This window comes from Macaca fascicularis, chromosome 2, assembly GCF_037993035.2.
Source record: "Macaca fascicularis isolate 582-1 chromosome 2, T2T-MFA8v1.1".
Lineage (NCBI taxonomy): Eukaryota > Metazoa > Chordata > Mammalia > Primates > Cercopithecidae > Macaca > Macaca fascicularis.
Genome location: NC_088376.1, coordinates 185,836,503 through 185,850,199, shown reverse-complemented (window position 1 = coordinate 185,850,199; position 13,697 = coordinate 185,836,503). Strand labels below are relative to the sequence as shown.

Below are 13,697 nucleotides of genomic sequence, written 5' to 3'. Positions count from 1 at the left end.
AAGAGGCATTCTGGCTGCAGATTGCCACAGCCGGTGTGTTGGGCTGTGGGGACAAGTCTTGGGACCAAGCAGTCCAGCCTGCCTGACTCTAGCAGGGGAAAAAGCAGCCTGGAGCTATAGAAATGGGTGCTGCCCTTCCCCCATCCAGGGAGCTTAGTGTGGCAGGCAGTTGCCAGTCCCAGTGCTGGTTGCTGCGCCTCCGTCAGGGAGCTCAAAGGGCTTAGACAGCAGGCAGCTGCAGATGGTGCTGGTCGCCCCTCCCTGCAGGAGTTTGGTAGGCTTAAGCAGATTCCAGCTGAGAGGCTGTAAGAATCTGCAGATTCCAGGGTTGGGAGGCTAGGCCCTGGTGGCATGGTTTCATGAGTGGGATCTGTTGATCCACGGGTTGCTCAGTTCCACAGAAAAAGCAGTTTCCCTGGCTGGGTAGCATGCTCACTCACCACCTCACTTGGCTGGAGGAAAGGGACTCCCCTTCCCCTTGTGGCTCTCAGGTAGGCGGCCGCACCCCTCTGCTCTTCCTTCTCTCCATGGACCATGCTAGCCTTATAGTCAGTTTTGATGAGATAACCTGGATACCTTGGTTGCCGTTGAAGAATTCACATGCTGTCTTTTTTTTTTTTTTGATAGGAGCCTCCAAAGGCCACTGCTTCTAGTTGGCCATCTTGACCCACCCCAAAACAGTAACTTTTGAAGAATAAAAGCAAAAGAGAAACATTACTAAAATGTTAAAGGATTACATTTACAGCCAAAATGTGTTTTGTTTTTGTGTGTGTGTGTGTTTTCATTAAGAAGGCATTGTGTTGGTGTGAAATATGGGTTCTGGTCAATCAGAGGGAAATTCTAGATTATTTGTAATATCATGTAATAACTTAGAGCAGGAATTGGCAGACCGTAGCCTGATTGCCAATCCCAACCCATTTTTGTAAATAAAGTGTCTTGGAATACAGCCAAATTCATTCATTTACATATTGCCTGTATCTGCTTTCAAGCTATAGTAGCAGGGTTGAGTAGCTGTGTCAGACACCATATGGCCTATAAAGCTTAAAATATTTACTATCTAGTCATTTACAGATAATATTTGCATACCTCTGCCCTATAGGCAAATTAATGCATATCTGGAAAATACAAAGTTATCAAACTTATTTTTTAGCCATATATTAGTGGGTAGCATTTTTGTAATTAAACGTAGAATAAAACCTCTACTGGAAATATTTTCCTCAAAAGATAACCATCTTTTTATTCAGTCATTTATCTTTTTTTTTAAAAAAAAAAACTTATTTCTTCATTTTGAGGCAGAGTCTCGCTCTGCTGTCCAGGCTGGAGTGCGTTGGCGATCTCGGCTCACTGCAACCTCCACCTCCTGGGTTCAATCGATTCTCCTGCCTCAGCCTCTGAGTAGCTGGGATTACAGGCACGTGCCGCCAGGCTCAGTCATTTACCAAAGCATCTATGCTAAGGAATGTACATTCAAAAGCATTCAATAGAGGATTTCATATTGTTTTGTCTTAGGAAATAATTTGGTTTTTATTAAAATGCAGAAATAGAAAGGAGATTATGTTAGTAAAAAATGTAGGGATGTGTCTGTGGTGCGTGTGCGTGTGCGTGTACGTGTGCGTGTGCGTGTGCGTGTGTGTGTGTATTTTCATAAAGGAGTGTTAGGTGCTTGCTACTGACTTGTAACCAAAGTAAGGTTTGGCTGTATGCCACCTGAAAAGACAAACACATAAGAAGTAAGGTTTCGTGGAAGAAAGCAGCTTTATTCAAGTGTTGACATCTTGGGAGACGGCCAGACTCAAGCCTCAAAAAGCCGTCTTAAATTCTCAGACTGCATAAGGGGATTTTCAGGGGGAAGGTTGCATGGAAACTGTACAGGAGTGTACATGGTGCAGGTCTGCTTCTTGTTTTCCACTGGCTAGTTTAAGTAACAGACTATCCAGAGGCCTGGTTGGCATCATCTCAGTAGGGGTCAGGTTAGGGATTAACTGCACAACTGTTTCATCTTGAAAGGGAGAAAATTGAAACTGCTATCTCTACCTCATGTCTGGATTGTTGTAAGATTAGCCTTTGGACATTTCAAGCAAACAGGTAGTTAGATATATGGGTATCAAGAAACAAACAAGGGAGGGATTATCTTTAGAGGAAGCTAGCAAACTGGCTATACTGGTTACATTAGGAGACATTTCTCAAGGACTCTTTAATACTAGTTAATTCTCTCATTTTGCATTTTGATTAATTACGATGACAGACACTAAAAATGTATTTGTGATTTGTTTAACTTCTATTTCTTTTTCAACTTTTATTTTAGATTTAAGGGATACATGTACAGGTTCGTTTCATGGGTATATTATGTGAAACTAAGGTTTGTGATATAAATGATCCCATCACCCAGGTAGTGAGCATAGTACTCAATAGTTAGTTTTTCAACCCTTATCCCCAACCCCACTCCTTCCTCCAGTAGTCTTCAGTGTCTATTGTTGCCATCTTTATATACATGAGTACCTAAGATTGAACTCCCACTTACAAGTGAGGACATACTTATAAGTATGGTTTTCTGTTTCTGCATTAATTTATTTGGGATAATGGCTTGCTGACTTCTCTGTGTTGCAGCAAAGAACATTATTTCTTTCTCTTTTTTGTGGCTGCATAGTATTCCATGATACATATATACCATATCTTCTTTATCTGCTACACAGTTGGTGGGCATCTAGGTTGATTCAATGTGTTTGATACTGTGAATAATGCTGTGATGAACTTACAAGTGTATGTCTTTTTGGTAGAGTGATTGATTTAAAAAAAAAAATTACCCAGTAATGGGATTGTTGGATCAAATGGTAGTTTTAAGTTCTTTGAGAAACCTACAAACTGCTTTCCACAGTGGCTGAACCAATTTACATTCCCGCAACAGTATATAAGTTTCCCCTTTTCTCTGCAGCCTCACCCAGCATCTGTTTTGTTTTTTTTTTTTTTTTTTTGGAGACAGGGTCTCATTCTGTCACCCAGGCTGGAGTGCAGTGGCATGATCACAGCTCCCAGTAGCCTTGACATCCCGACTCTGGGCTCAGATGAGCCTCTCATCTCAGCCTCCATGGTAACTGGAACTACAAGTGTGTGCCACCTGCCCAACTAATTATGTAATATATATATATATATATAAATTATATATAACTAAAATATATATATAATTTATATATATACACACACACACACACACACACACACTTTTTTTTTTTTAAAGAAACTGGGTTTTGTCGTGTTGCCCAGGCTTGTCTCAAACTCCTGGGCTTAAGCAATCTGCCCCCGTCGGCCTCTCAAATACTGGGATTACAGGCATGAGCCACCACTGGACTGTTGTTTTTTGCCTTTTTAATAATAGCCCTTCTGACTGATTTCAAATGGTATCTCGTTATTGTTTTGATTTGCATGTCTCTCATGATTAGTGATGTGGAACATTTTTCATATGTTTGTTGGCTACTTATATGTCTTTTGAGAAGTATCTGTTAGTATATTTGCCCACTTTATTTATTTATACTTGTTGAATTGTTTTAGTTCTTTACAGATTCTGAATATTAGACCTTTTTCAGATACCTAGTTTGCAAATATACTCTCCCATTCTGTAGGTTGTGTGTTTGCCCTATTGATAATTTCTTTTTGCTGTCTAGAAGCTCTTTAGTTTAATTATGCCTCACTTGTCAATTTTTGTTTTTGTTGCAATTGCTTTTGAGGACTTAGTCATAAATTCTTTCTCAAGCCCAGTATTCAGAATGGTATTTGTTTAGGTTTTCTTCTAGAATTGTTGTAGTTTGAGGTCTTATATAAATGCATTTGTTGAAAAAAGTGTGAGTTAGTGGTTTATATTCTTTGTATAAAAGTATACACAGCATCAAATTATAAATAAAATTTAAATTATATTTTACTTAGAAATGATAAAAAAGGATTTTCTGTGAACCATAGACTAAATTTCCAGTAGGTTCTCATTTTTTCTCACTACATCTATATTATATGGTACTTTTAGCAATCCTAGATATCTGTTTGTTAAGGTGTTATGGAGGTATAATATTTACTGCGTACCCACTACATCCTGCGAAACCATGAATTGCCATTAACTATTACAGTCTCTGTCAAACAATACACAAGTCCTTGGAACACAGTATTATTTATAATTGTGCTGTTGCTTATATGAAGGGATGTACACTCACATGGAGGCCATAAGTATATATATACTTTGTATACTTAGCTTGTTATGAAATATGTTTAAAATGGGTGTTCTTTGAAATTTTCCCAAAATTGATAATCTTGAATAAGAGTCTTTTAATGAAGATATTTCTAAAATAAGGAATGTATCTTACCTGCTTAAGGTATAGATAAGAACCTTTGTTTTCAACCAAAATAATAGTTATATTCAAATTATGAAGCATGTTTATGCATAGGAGTTTTATGTTTTTGTTTTTGGCATGGGTCTTCAGTAATGCCTCCTACAAACTCATCATTATTGTATTACCTTATTTTTGTACTTCTCTCTCTCTCTGTCCTCTCCACCACCCAATCTGTCTTATTTTTGCCCTTTAAAGAACTTAATTTATGCTGAATGGTTAATATTTTATCATTATGTTTATTTATATTTGAACTTTCTTATACAATATACTTGATTAAACTTTCCTGTAAAATGTCACTATATTTTCCCATTTTATACCCCTTGTCTTTTAAGATAAACAGATAGAGAGATAAAAAGATAGATATTCAACACATTAATTCTAGTTCATCAAAAGTAAGAATTTGGAAAAATTATTTACCATTACGTATTTAAATGATTTTTCAGAATTTTACTGTGGGCATTATTATCTGCTTCTTGAGGAGTATCAGTCTACTTCATGCTCTTCACTATTCAAATGGGGTCTTGTTCTCCAAGCAGAAGAGCTCCTTCATTCCTTCATTCATCCCTCTCTCCCTCCCTTCCTCCCTCCTCTCCTCTCCTCCCTCACTCCCTCCTTTCCCTTTCTTCCTTCCTCCCTCCCTCCTTCCCTCCCTCCCTCCCTCCTTCCCTTCCCTTCTCTTCCCTTCATTTCCTTCCTTCCTCCCTCCTTCCCTCCCTCCCTCCCTTCCTCCCTACCTCTCTCCCTCTCTCCCTTCCTTCATTTCTCCCTTTTTCTTTCCTCTCTCCCTTCACCTACTTCATTCCCTCCCTTCACCTCCTCCCTTCCCTCCCTCCATCCTTCCTTCTCCCTTCCTTTCCCTTCCCTTCCCTTCCCTTCCCTTCCCTTCCCTCCTCTCCCCTCCACTTTTCTTTCCCCTTCCCCTTCCCCCTTCCCCCTTCCCCTTCCTCTTCCCCTTCCCTTTTCCCTTTCTGTTATGGTATAAATATGCAAAACTTGTTTGGAGGAAATGGAGAAAATTATTGCTTAATACATCTCTTCTTCCATTAAAGTTCTTTCTGTATATGTATACTTGACATTCTTAGGAAAGGACTGTGATGTTGAAACATAAATTAGCAATGCTTGCAGAATTTAATGATCTGCCTGTGAATGCAAAATATATCATGTAATAATTCTGTACCTACTAATGAAACATTGAAGAATTCAGCATTGCACGTGGAATGTTTCTTTAAATGAATATTACTTCAAAGGGATGATGATCAAAGTATTTAAAAATTCCTAAAGGATCAGAAATTCTTTTTTGAGATAATTTTCCTTAACATAACAATGCATGTTTATTTATTTGATGTCTGATGGCCATGGAGTAGTGGTATTTTATGAAAAAAGTCTTAATTTTGCTGTGACAGCCTCTTTTCCCAGAAGATTAGCATACCAAGGTTTGTCTTCTATATATATGTAAGCTAGATAAAAGTGTTAATTCTAATTGAAATGGTTCCTTTAGTATATTTAATGAATGCTCCACAGACAAGTAGATTAAAATGAAAATTATTGACACAAGTTTTATCATTGCAGAAGAAAATAATCACCAAAATCATTGTCTCCTCTTGATCAAATTTAACTCCCTTGTCATAGAAAATTGTACATTGAAGTTAGGAGTAAAGGCCTGTGTGGAAAAAGAAGTAACATTATACAATAAAGTATTGTAGAAGAAAATCTTACTAGTTTATGAAACCTTATACTGAAAGAAAAAGCAAGGAAAATAGATGTTCAATTGGTAAAATCAGTATAAGGTAACAACTTAAAATGATTTTGTCCAGCTCTGTCATTAAGTAGGGCCTGTAAGCAGTAGGGGAACTTTACCCCAGAAACATATGTGTGTGTGTTTTCTTTTCCAGAAAGATCCAGGAGTGTTTGGGCTACAGCCAGTTTCATTTCTTAATACAGGAAAATTATGAGGCTGTATCCAGACTGTCTTTTCAATGTCAAACTAAATATGCTTTTAGAATAAAAGAATAAGTGTTGTTAGGGAAAAAACCCATTAAAACTACTCCCATCTCCAATTTTAGTGTTAAAAAGAATATATATACATAATTAATTAAAATAAATTATGTTTGGGAAAGGCCGTGAGCTCACAATGATAATCAAAAGGGACACATTAAAATACAAATACAACAGAATGGAAGGGGATCGGGAGAGGAGTGGACACTCCTGGTGAGGCCAGTGCTGGAGAGCATGATTCCTCATCCAGAAGACGCAGTTCCCCACATACTTGGCAAGGCTCCCAGCCTCTGAGACCATTATCAAGTTCACTGGGCTCACAGAAACAGATAATTTATTTAAAAATTAGACACAAAAACTTCACTAATAGCTGACGATCTCTGGGTAGTGACTTTTTTTAATTACGAGAAAACATTTAAGGAAAATCAGTGCTTTTACATTCCATTTCAGAATTGCTTAGGCTGTTTGTTTATTGTCTTTCCTTGTTTACTTGCACTATTTGGCTAACCTCTTCCATTGTTCATTCTTCCTGAAAAAACAAAAAACAAACAAACAAAAAAACCCCAACAGCTTCATTAATCTTAAAATATAAAAAGAAAATCCCAAAGTGGCAAATGAAACATTAAAGATATGTGTCTTACTAAAGCAGCTTGCTGTAGGTGTTGGCTACGTTTTTTGTTTGAAACTTTGTATATTTAGATATTTATGTAGAAGTTAAATTCTACAAGCTTCTGGTAATGACTTTAAACAATTAATGTATCTTCCAACAATAAAATCAACACTTCTGATTTTGAATGAAAAAGATCTGGATTTTGGCAATGATTCAAAGCTTTTTCTCTGAATTTCAAAATTTTCAACAGAATCTCCACTTTAAATTCCCCCCCCCACTCTGTTAGATTTAACTATAATAATGTGAATGTTCCAATTTCAGAGACAAAGTAAATTAAGTATAAAAGTTCTAACAAGAAACAGTTTTTTACACTATAAAGTATTTATTTACTTTAAAATAAAATGCGTACAATTCAGTTAAAATCAAGAGACAAGATGTGACTTATTTATAATAGCTCTATTAAATATAATGGCATAAAATAAACTGTACTTTAAAGTGTGCAACTTGGTGAGTTTTAACGTATGTCTAGAGCCATGAACCCATTGTCACAATGAAGACAATAAGCATATCTATCACTCCCAAATTTCTTGTTATGCACCTATGTAATTCCTCTCTCCTTTCCTTTACTACAGCCAATAACTATGGCTCTATACACTTGTCTCTTTATGTTGGTGAACATTTTCTAGAATTGTCAGAGGCATCTACAGTATCCACTCTTTTGCCTGTTCTTTAATTCAATGTGATTATTTTGCCAATTATTCATGTAACTGGATGTATCAGTAGTTCATTACTTTTAATGCTGAGTAGTAGAACATTGTTTGGATATACTACTAGTTGTTTTATCCATTCATTTGCTGATGGAAATTTTGGTAGTATCTTGTTTGTGGCTGTTACAAATAAATTTGTTAAGAACATTTATGGAGGGGCAGAGCAAGATGGCCCAACATCCATCTCCAATCATCCCACCACCACAAGTCACCAATTTGACTACTATCTCCCGAAAATAAGCACCTTCATAAGTACCAAAAATCAGGTGAGCATTCACAGTACCTAGACTTAATTTCATATCACTGAAAGAGGCACTGGAAGAAAGTAGGATTTAGTCTTGATTTACTGATGGCACTCCACTTCCATTCCCTGGAAGTGGCTGTGTGGTTCAGAGTGAGAATCTCTGTGTCTGGGAGAGGGACAGTGCAGCAACTGTGAGACATTGCACTGACCTCAGTAGTCCTTTGTAGTAGCCAAAAGCAAAACCAGGCTGAACACAGCTGATGTCAACCCTCAGAAGGAGTATTTAAATCAGCCTCAGCCAGAAGGGAATTGTCCATCCCGTCAGTCAAAAAATTGAGTTCTGGCAAGTCTCACCACCACATGCTAAAGTGCTTGGGGGCCCTAAATAAATGGGAAAGGCAGTCTAGGCCCCAATGACTGAAACTTCTAGGTGAATCTAGGGCTGAACTGAACTCACAGCCAGTGGACTTATGGGGCAAGTGACCTACTCAGACAGCATTTAGGTTAATGAAGGGAATGCTCATGCTGCTAGATGTATTGGGCTCTATTGTATGTTGTTTCTTTTCTCTTGCTGCCTTTAGGATCCTTTGTCCTTGATCTTTGGGAGTTCAGTTATTAAATGCCTTTAGGTAGTCGTCTTTGGGTTAAATCTGCTTGGTGTTCTGTAACCTTATTGTATTTGGATATGGACATATTTTTCTAGGTTGCGGATGTTCTTTGTTGTTATCCCTTTGAATAATCTTTCTTTTTATTATTATACTTTAAGTTCTAGGGTACATGTGCACAACGTGCAGGTTTGTTACATATGTATACATGTGTCGTGTTGGTGTGCTGCACCCACTAACTCGTCAATTACATTAGGTATATCTCGTATGGCTGTCTTTTTCTCTACCTCGTCTTTAAGGCAAATAACTCTTAGATTTATTCTTCTGAGGCTATTTTCTAGATCCTGTAGGCATGCTTTACTGTTTTTTATTCTTTGTTTGTCTCCTCTGTGTATTTTCAAATAGCCTACCTTCAAGCTCACTGATCCTTCTTCTGTTTGATCAAGTCTGCTACTGAAAGACTCTGATGCATTCTTCATATGTCCATCACATTTTTCAGCTCCAAAATTTCTGCTTAATTCTTTTAAATTACTTCAATCTACTTGCTAAATTTACCTGATAGAATTCTGAATTTCTTGTCTATCTTTTTCTGTCTCCCATTTATTTTGGGGTCTTTATTTACATGCATTTTTACTGCTTTATGTTCTTTCAGAGTTTACTCATGCTCCGATCATTTTTCTTAGTGTTGATGCAAGACTTTTCTAATCTTCTGGGTGCTTCTTTCTGTGGCCTTGGGTAATTTTCTCACATATATGTGCTAATCATCACTTGGTCAAGTATTTGAGGAGGCCCTCTACAAATTCAGTTTTTTTCTTTTGCCATCACTTTCCTCTCTAGTAATCTATCTCCTGTGAACTCTTTCAGTTCACAGCTGGAGCTGTGACTCCAGCTATGTTTTCTCAACACAAAAAGACTGTCTGTCTCTACCTTGCTTCCCCCTCACTGTGTTGTACCCTGGACACTTTCTTTAGGCATAAGTTGGAGCCATATTGAGGTTGACTTCATTTTATTCCTTTCTCTTGGGGATTATATGTTTTTCTCCTTTTTTAGTTGTTTCATCAGTACATATATATTTATTCTCTGGTATACCCCTGTGGCCAGATGTCCTGATAGAACAGATTTAATTTATCAGCTTTTCAATAAACTAGAGAACATGTATATACACATAGTATATATGTATGTGTTATGTATATATAAAACCATATGCATAATTATTATATTTTTGCTTTTCTTTGTAAGTTTGCATCTATTATGATTAGTATGTGATATTTGTATATAGGTGTCATCATTTGAATCATTGGTCCCAGTTTTTCATTTCTCCTTGTATTCATGCTTTTTCCCATATAATTTTGAAGTTCTTTCCACTAAAGCACAAGTGCTTTTCCGGATTCCTTGACTTTGACCTTAGCAATAAGGTTTGTTTGGGCCAATGGAACATGAGTCTAAGTTGCAGTCTGCCAGTTCTGAGCCTATGCCTCAAGCCTATGCCTAGCTTGTTTTTGCTTGCTCTGTTATACCTCTATCAATACCACGAGGCTTTCCTAGTGTTTTCTGGTGCAGACTGAGCCCCAACTGCAGTGAATATCGAAGCCAGCCAAGATCCACAGACCGAAGCAGTTTCCTGCCATGTGCAGGCTAGATTAGATGACCTCAGCGAATCCCCAGAATAAATGATAGAGATGAAAATTATGTTGATTCACTGACAATAAGATGAATAATGCATGCAGAAATTTCATAGATCAGGTCACTGTAGCGAAATAATAGGATAACATGTCATGTAGCTCTGGACAAGTAAGAAAAATAGTATTTCTAGGGCAGTCCATTTTACAAAATACTGAAATGGACCTGCAGATTACCTAAGTCTGTTGGAGCATAGATGAAGAGTCAAGAAAATGCAAGATGGAGAGACAGAGCTATAGCAATGCTAACAATAATAGAACACTAAGAATTGTAGTTTTATGGTCAGCAATAGGGGTCATGATGTGATAAATGCTATTATCCAGACTAGAGCACAGTCTCTGTGAGTTAATCAAAAAAAGTTTCATAGGAAGAGATTCCTGCTGGTCCAGTACAATAACTTCTCCTAGCCATTTGGATAAAAATTTACTTGCTGAAGGAGATCTCAAAATATAGACCCACCTTTAGGTTTATTTTTTTAAATTGTTTTTGTATAATTTTCATATATTCCCCTTAAGAGTCTGTTCTTAACCCATTTATTATGCCTAGTGATCCATTATTGGAATGCTAAGCTTGTGGGAGTTATTTATATCCTACTGCTCAAAGTCATTGCTAGGGTTTAATTTTTAAAAAAAGGCAACATCTGGCATAAATGGGTTAAATCATTGTTGATGAAGTGTTTTCTTCATTTTAATAAATTACTACTTATTAAAAACATTCAGCATAGATATCTAAATATTGTGGCTCCTATATTACTCTTAGAATGAAAAGACTTGCAGCCAGAGTGGCCAAACAGGTAAGTGACACTACTTTCTCATAATTCATCAACAAGTTTAAATATACTGAAAATCTGTTCCGTCCGCTTGATCACTATTAATTTCATAGGCCAAACTTGGACTGTATAGCCTAACAAGTCCACATTTGTGCCCTAATTATTCATTTTCCAAGGAGCAGCTGGTCATTTCTTTTTCTTTTGCTTCATTTTATCTTTAAACTAATATCCAAACTCAGGGTCGTGGCTCAGGATGACCTCTTCTCCTTCCAGGGTCTAGCCTTTGCCTACCGCTACACCTTCATCTCCAACATTGGCCTCACTTCCTGTGACTACACTGTTACTCACATCACTCATTGTTTAGAACTCTCAAAATTTCTTCCTTTAGGGTCTTTGCATTTGTTGCTTCCTCTGTCTTAAGTATCTCCCCTTCTGTATGAGTCTTCTAGGGCTGCCCTAGCAGAATGCCACAAATTTACTTTTTCACATTTCTGGAGGTGGGAAGTCGAAGATCAGGGTTATGGCAGGGTTAGTTTCTGGTGAGGATGCTCTTCCTTACTTGCAGAAGGCCACATTCTTGCTGTTTCATCACATGGTTTTTCCTTTGTGCTTGTGCACTTGTCATGTCTCTTCTTCTCATCAGGACAACAATCCTATTGGTTTCAGGCCTGAGCCTTATAACTGTTTTCAATGTTAATAACCTTTATAAAAGCCCTATCTTGAAATATATCACACTGGGGGTTAGAGTTTCAACCCGTGCATTTTGGGGACACAGTTTAGTCTGTATTACCTTGCCTTATCCCTTCCCGCTCATCACATAGTCAATGCCTTTTCATTACTCAGGTGTTATTTCTAATATCATCACATAGTAAATGCCTTTTCATTACTCAGGTGTTATTTCTAATATCATTTCCTCAGAGAGTTCTCCCTCAACTATTGTTTAATCACAGTGTATTGTAACTCTACAGGCATGCCTGACCCTGTTCACTCATCACTGAAATTACTATATACAACCAGAATTGTGCTTGGCACATATGATAAAGCATTGAGAAAACATTTGTTGAATAAATGTTTTCTTCTAATACTGGTTTATGGGCATAACTATTTCTGAATGTGTCATTTCTCAAAGGTAGACACCTGAGCTTTATGATCCATGGTGTTATCCTAAAAAACAGAACACAATATTCTTATATTAATATACCACTGTATATAGCAATTGGTGTTCTGGGGAGTTACAACATGTCATTATTTAAATAGGTTATCATATTTTTTTCCAGTAATCTCCCCAGCTATATTAAAATGAAACTTCTCCCCTTTTTCTCGCTAAGTAGCATCTTCCTTGACTATTTCTTGGACAGATGCTATAACCTTTCAGTTACTTGAGCTATTAGTTTATTTCATTATTCATTTTAAAATGCCAATCTCAAATTATACTCAAAGGTTTTTCTACATTTCCCATCTGTGATGACAGCTCTTATAGCTTTAAGAGTACTAGGTTGTGGGTGGGCTTCACGACATCTCTTTTCACTCCCACTTCTAGATGCCAGCTCCATCTGTGATGTGACAAGAGCGGGTAAATATCTTCTTACTTGACTCAATCAGATTGCCGTCTTTTTTCCTTGGTTGTTGTTTCTTCTCAGGCTGACACTTACTCCAGATGTCCTCTGCGTGATTGGGCTCCTAATACCTGTACTTCTGAATGGTCTCCATGTACTTTCTTTTGAGAATTACCTGAGAGGTTTCCACTTCTTGTGTCACTGAAGAAGCTGGTCAAGATTCAAATCCACTTATTTAATCACTTTATTCTTCATTAAAATCCAACAAAGGCTGATCCTAGCATACCTTTTCTTTGTTTTCTGCCTGAATGAGTATTAGCAGGCCACCTTGAGCACAGCAGCATTATTTGCATCCATGATGTCTAAGAGTACTTCATATCCTTGCTTCGTCAAATAGGAGAACAAGTTACTTACCAGAGTTCCTTATCTTAGCACCTCCATCTCTCTGTTGGTCATTGCTTTCATGCCTGGGCAACAATAAAGTATCTGTGGATCCAATGCCTCACTAACTGTTTAGAAGATAGAATAGATTTGATTTAATAAATGAAGGGTACATTTTAGGCAAGCCCAAATTTACGAGGGATTCTTTTGACCAATCCTCACTTCACATTACTCCAAAGGCCATTTTCTCTCGTTGCTCAATTTACTGTGTTGCCTGGGGCCATTGAAACTGGCAAATCCCAGTAAAATAGTCCTTAAGTTAGACGGCCCCAGTTGTTAAACTTTGGGAATTAGGAGTTTAGATTTCTAGAAATAATTAAATTCAACTTGGACTTTTATTAAAATTGTTAGGCTATGGGAAAATTCCCATTCGACATTCAGTTTTGTCGCATTTTGCAGCCTAATAAGCAATATGGTAAATATCTCAACTAAAATGGAGATTTTATATGAAAACAAGATTTACCTTTTCTCTTTTCTCTTTTTATTTTACTGGTAGTTGGTCATTCATAGTCTCAAGTGTTGTGAGATTAAATTGTGTTGTAAGAGTGAAGTGTTTTATACTTTTCACAGTGTTTTATTTTCTAATTATTTTGAATATTTAAAAATGTTTTTATATGGAATAATTTAAAGTGTTTTAATTTACGTTATAATTTCGTT

The 13,697-nt window shown here is 37.1% G+C and overlaps 1 protein-coding gene and 1 long non-coding RNA gene across 9 annotated transcripts in view; both read left to right on the top strand.

Annotated features, from left to right (window-relative positions):
- The window catches only part of EPHA6 (EPH receptor A6), a 930,448-nt gene that overhangs the window by 187,403 nt on the left and 729,348 nt on the right, over window positions 1-13,697 (top strand). The window lies entirely within an intron of this gene.
- Window positions 368-723, top strand: LOC135969424 (uncharacterized). Its single transcript, XR_010584686.2, has 2 exons — window positions 368-491; window positions 628-723. It is a non-coding gene; the product is annotated as an uncharacterized lncRNA (long non-coding RNA).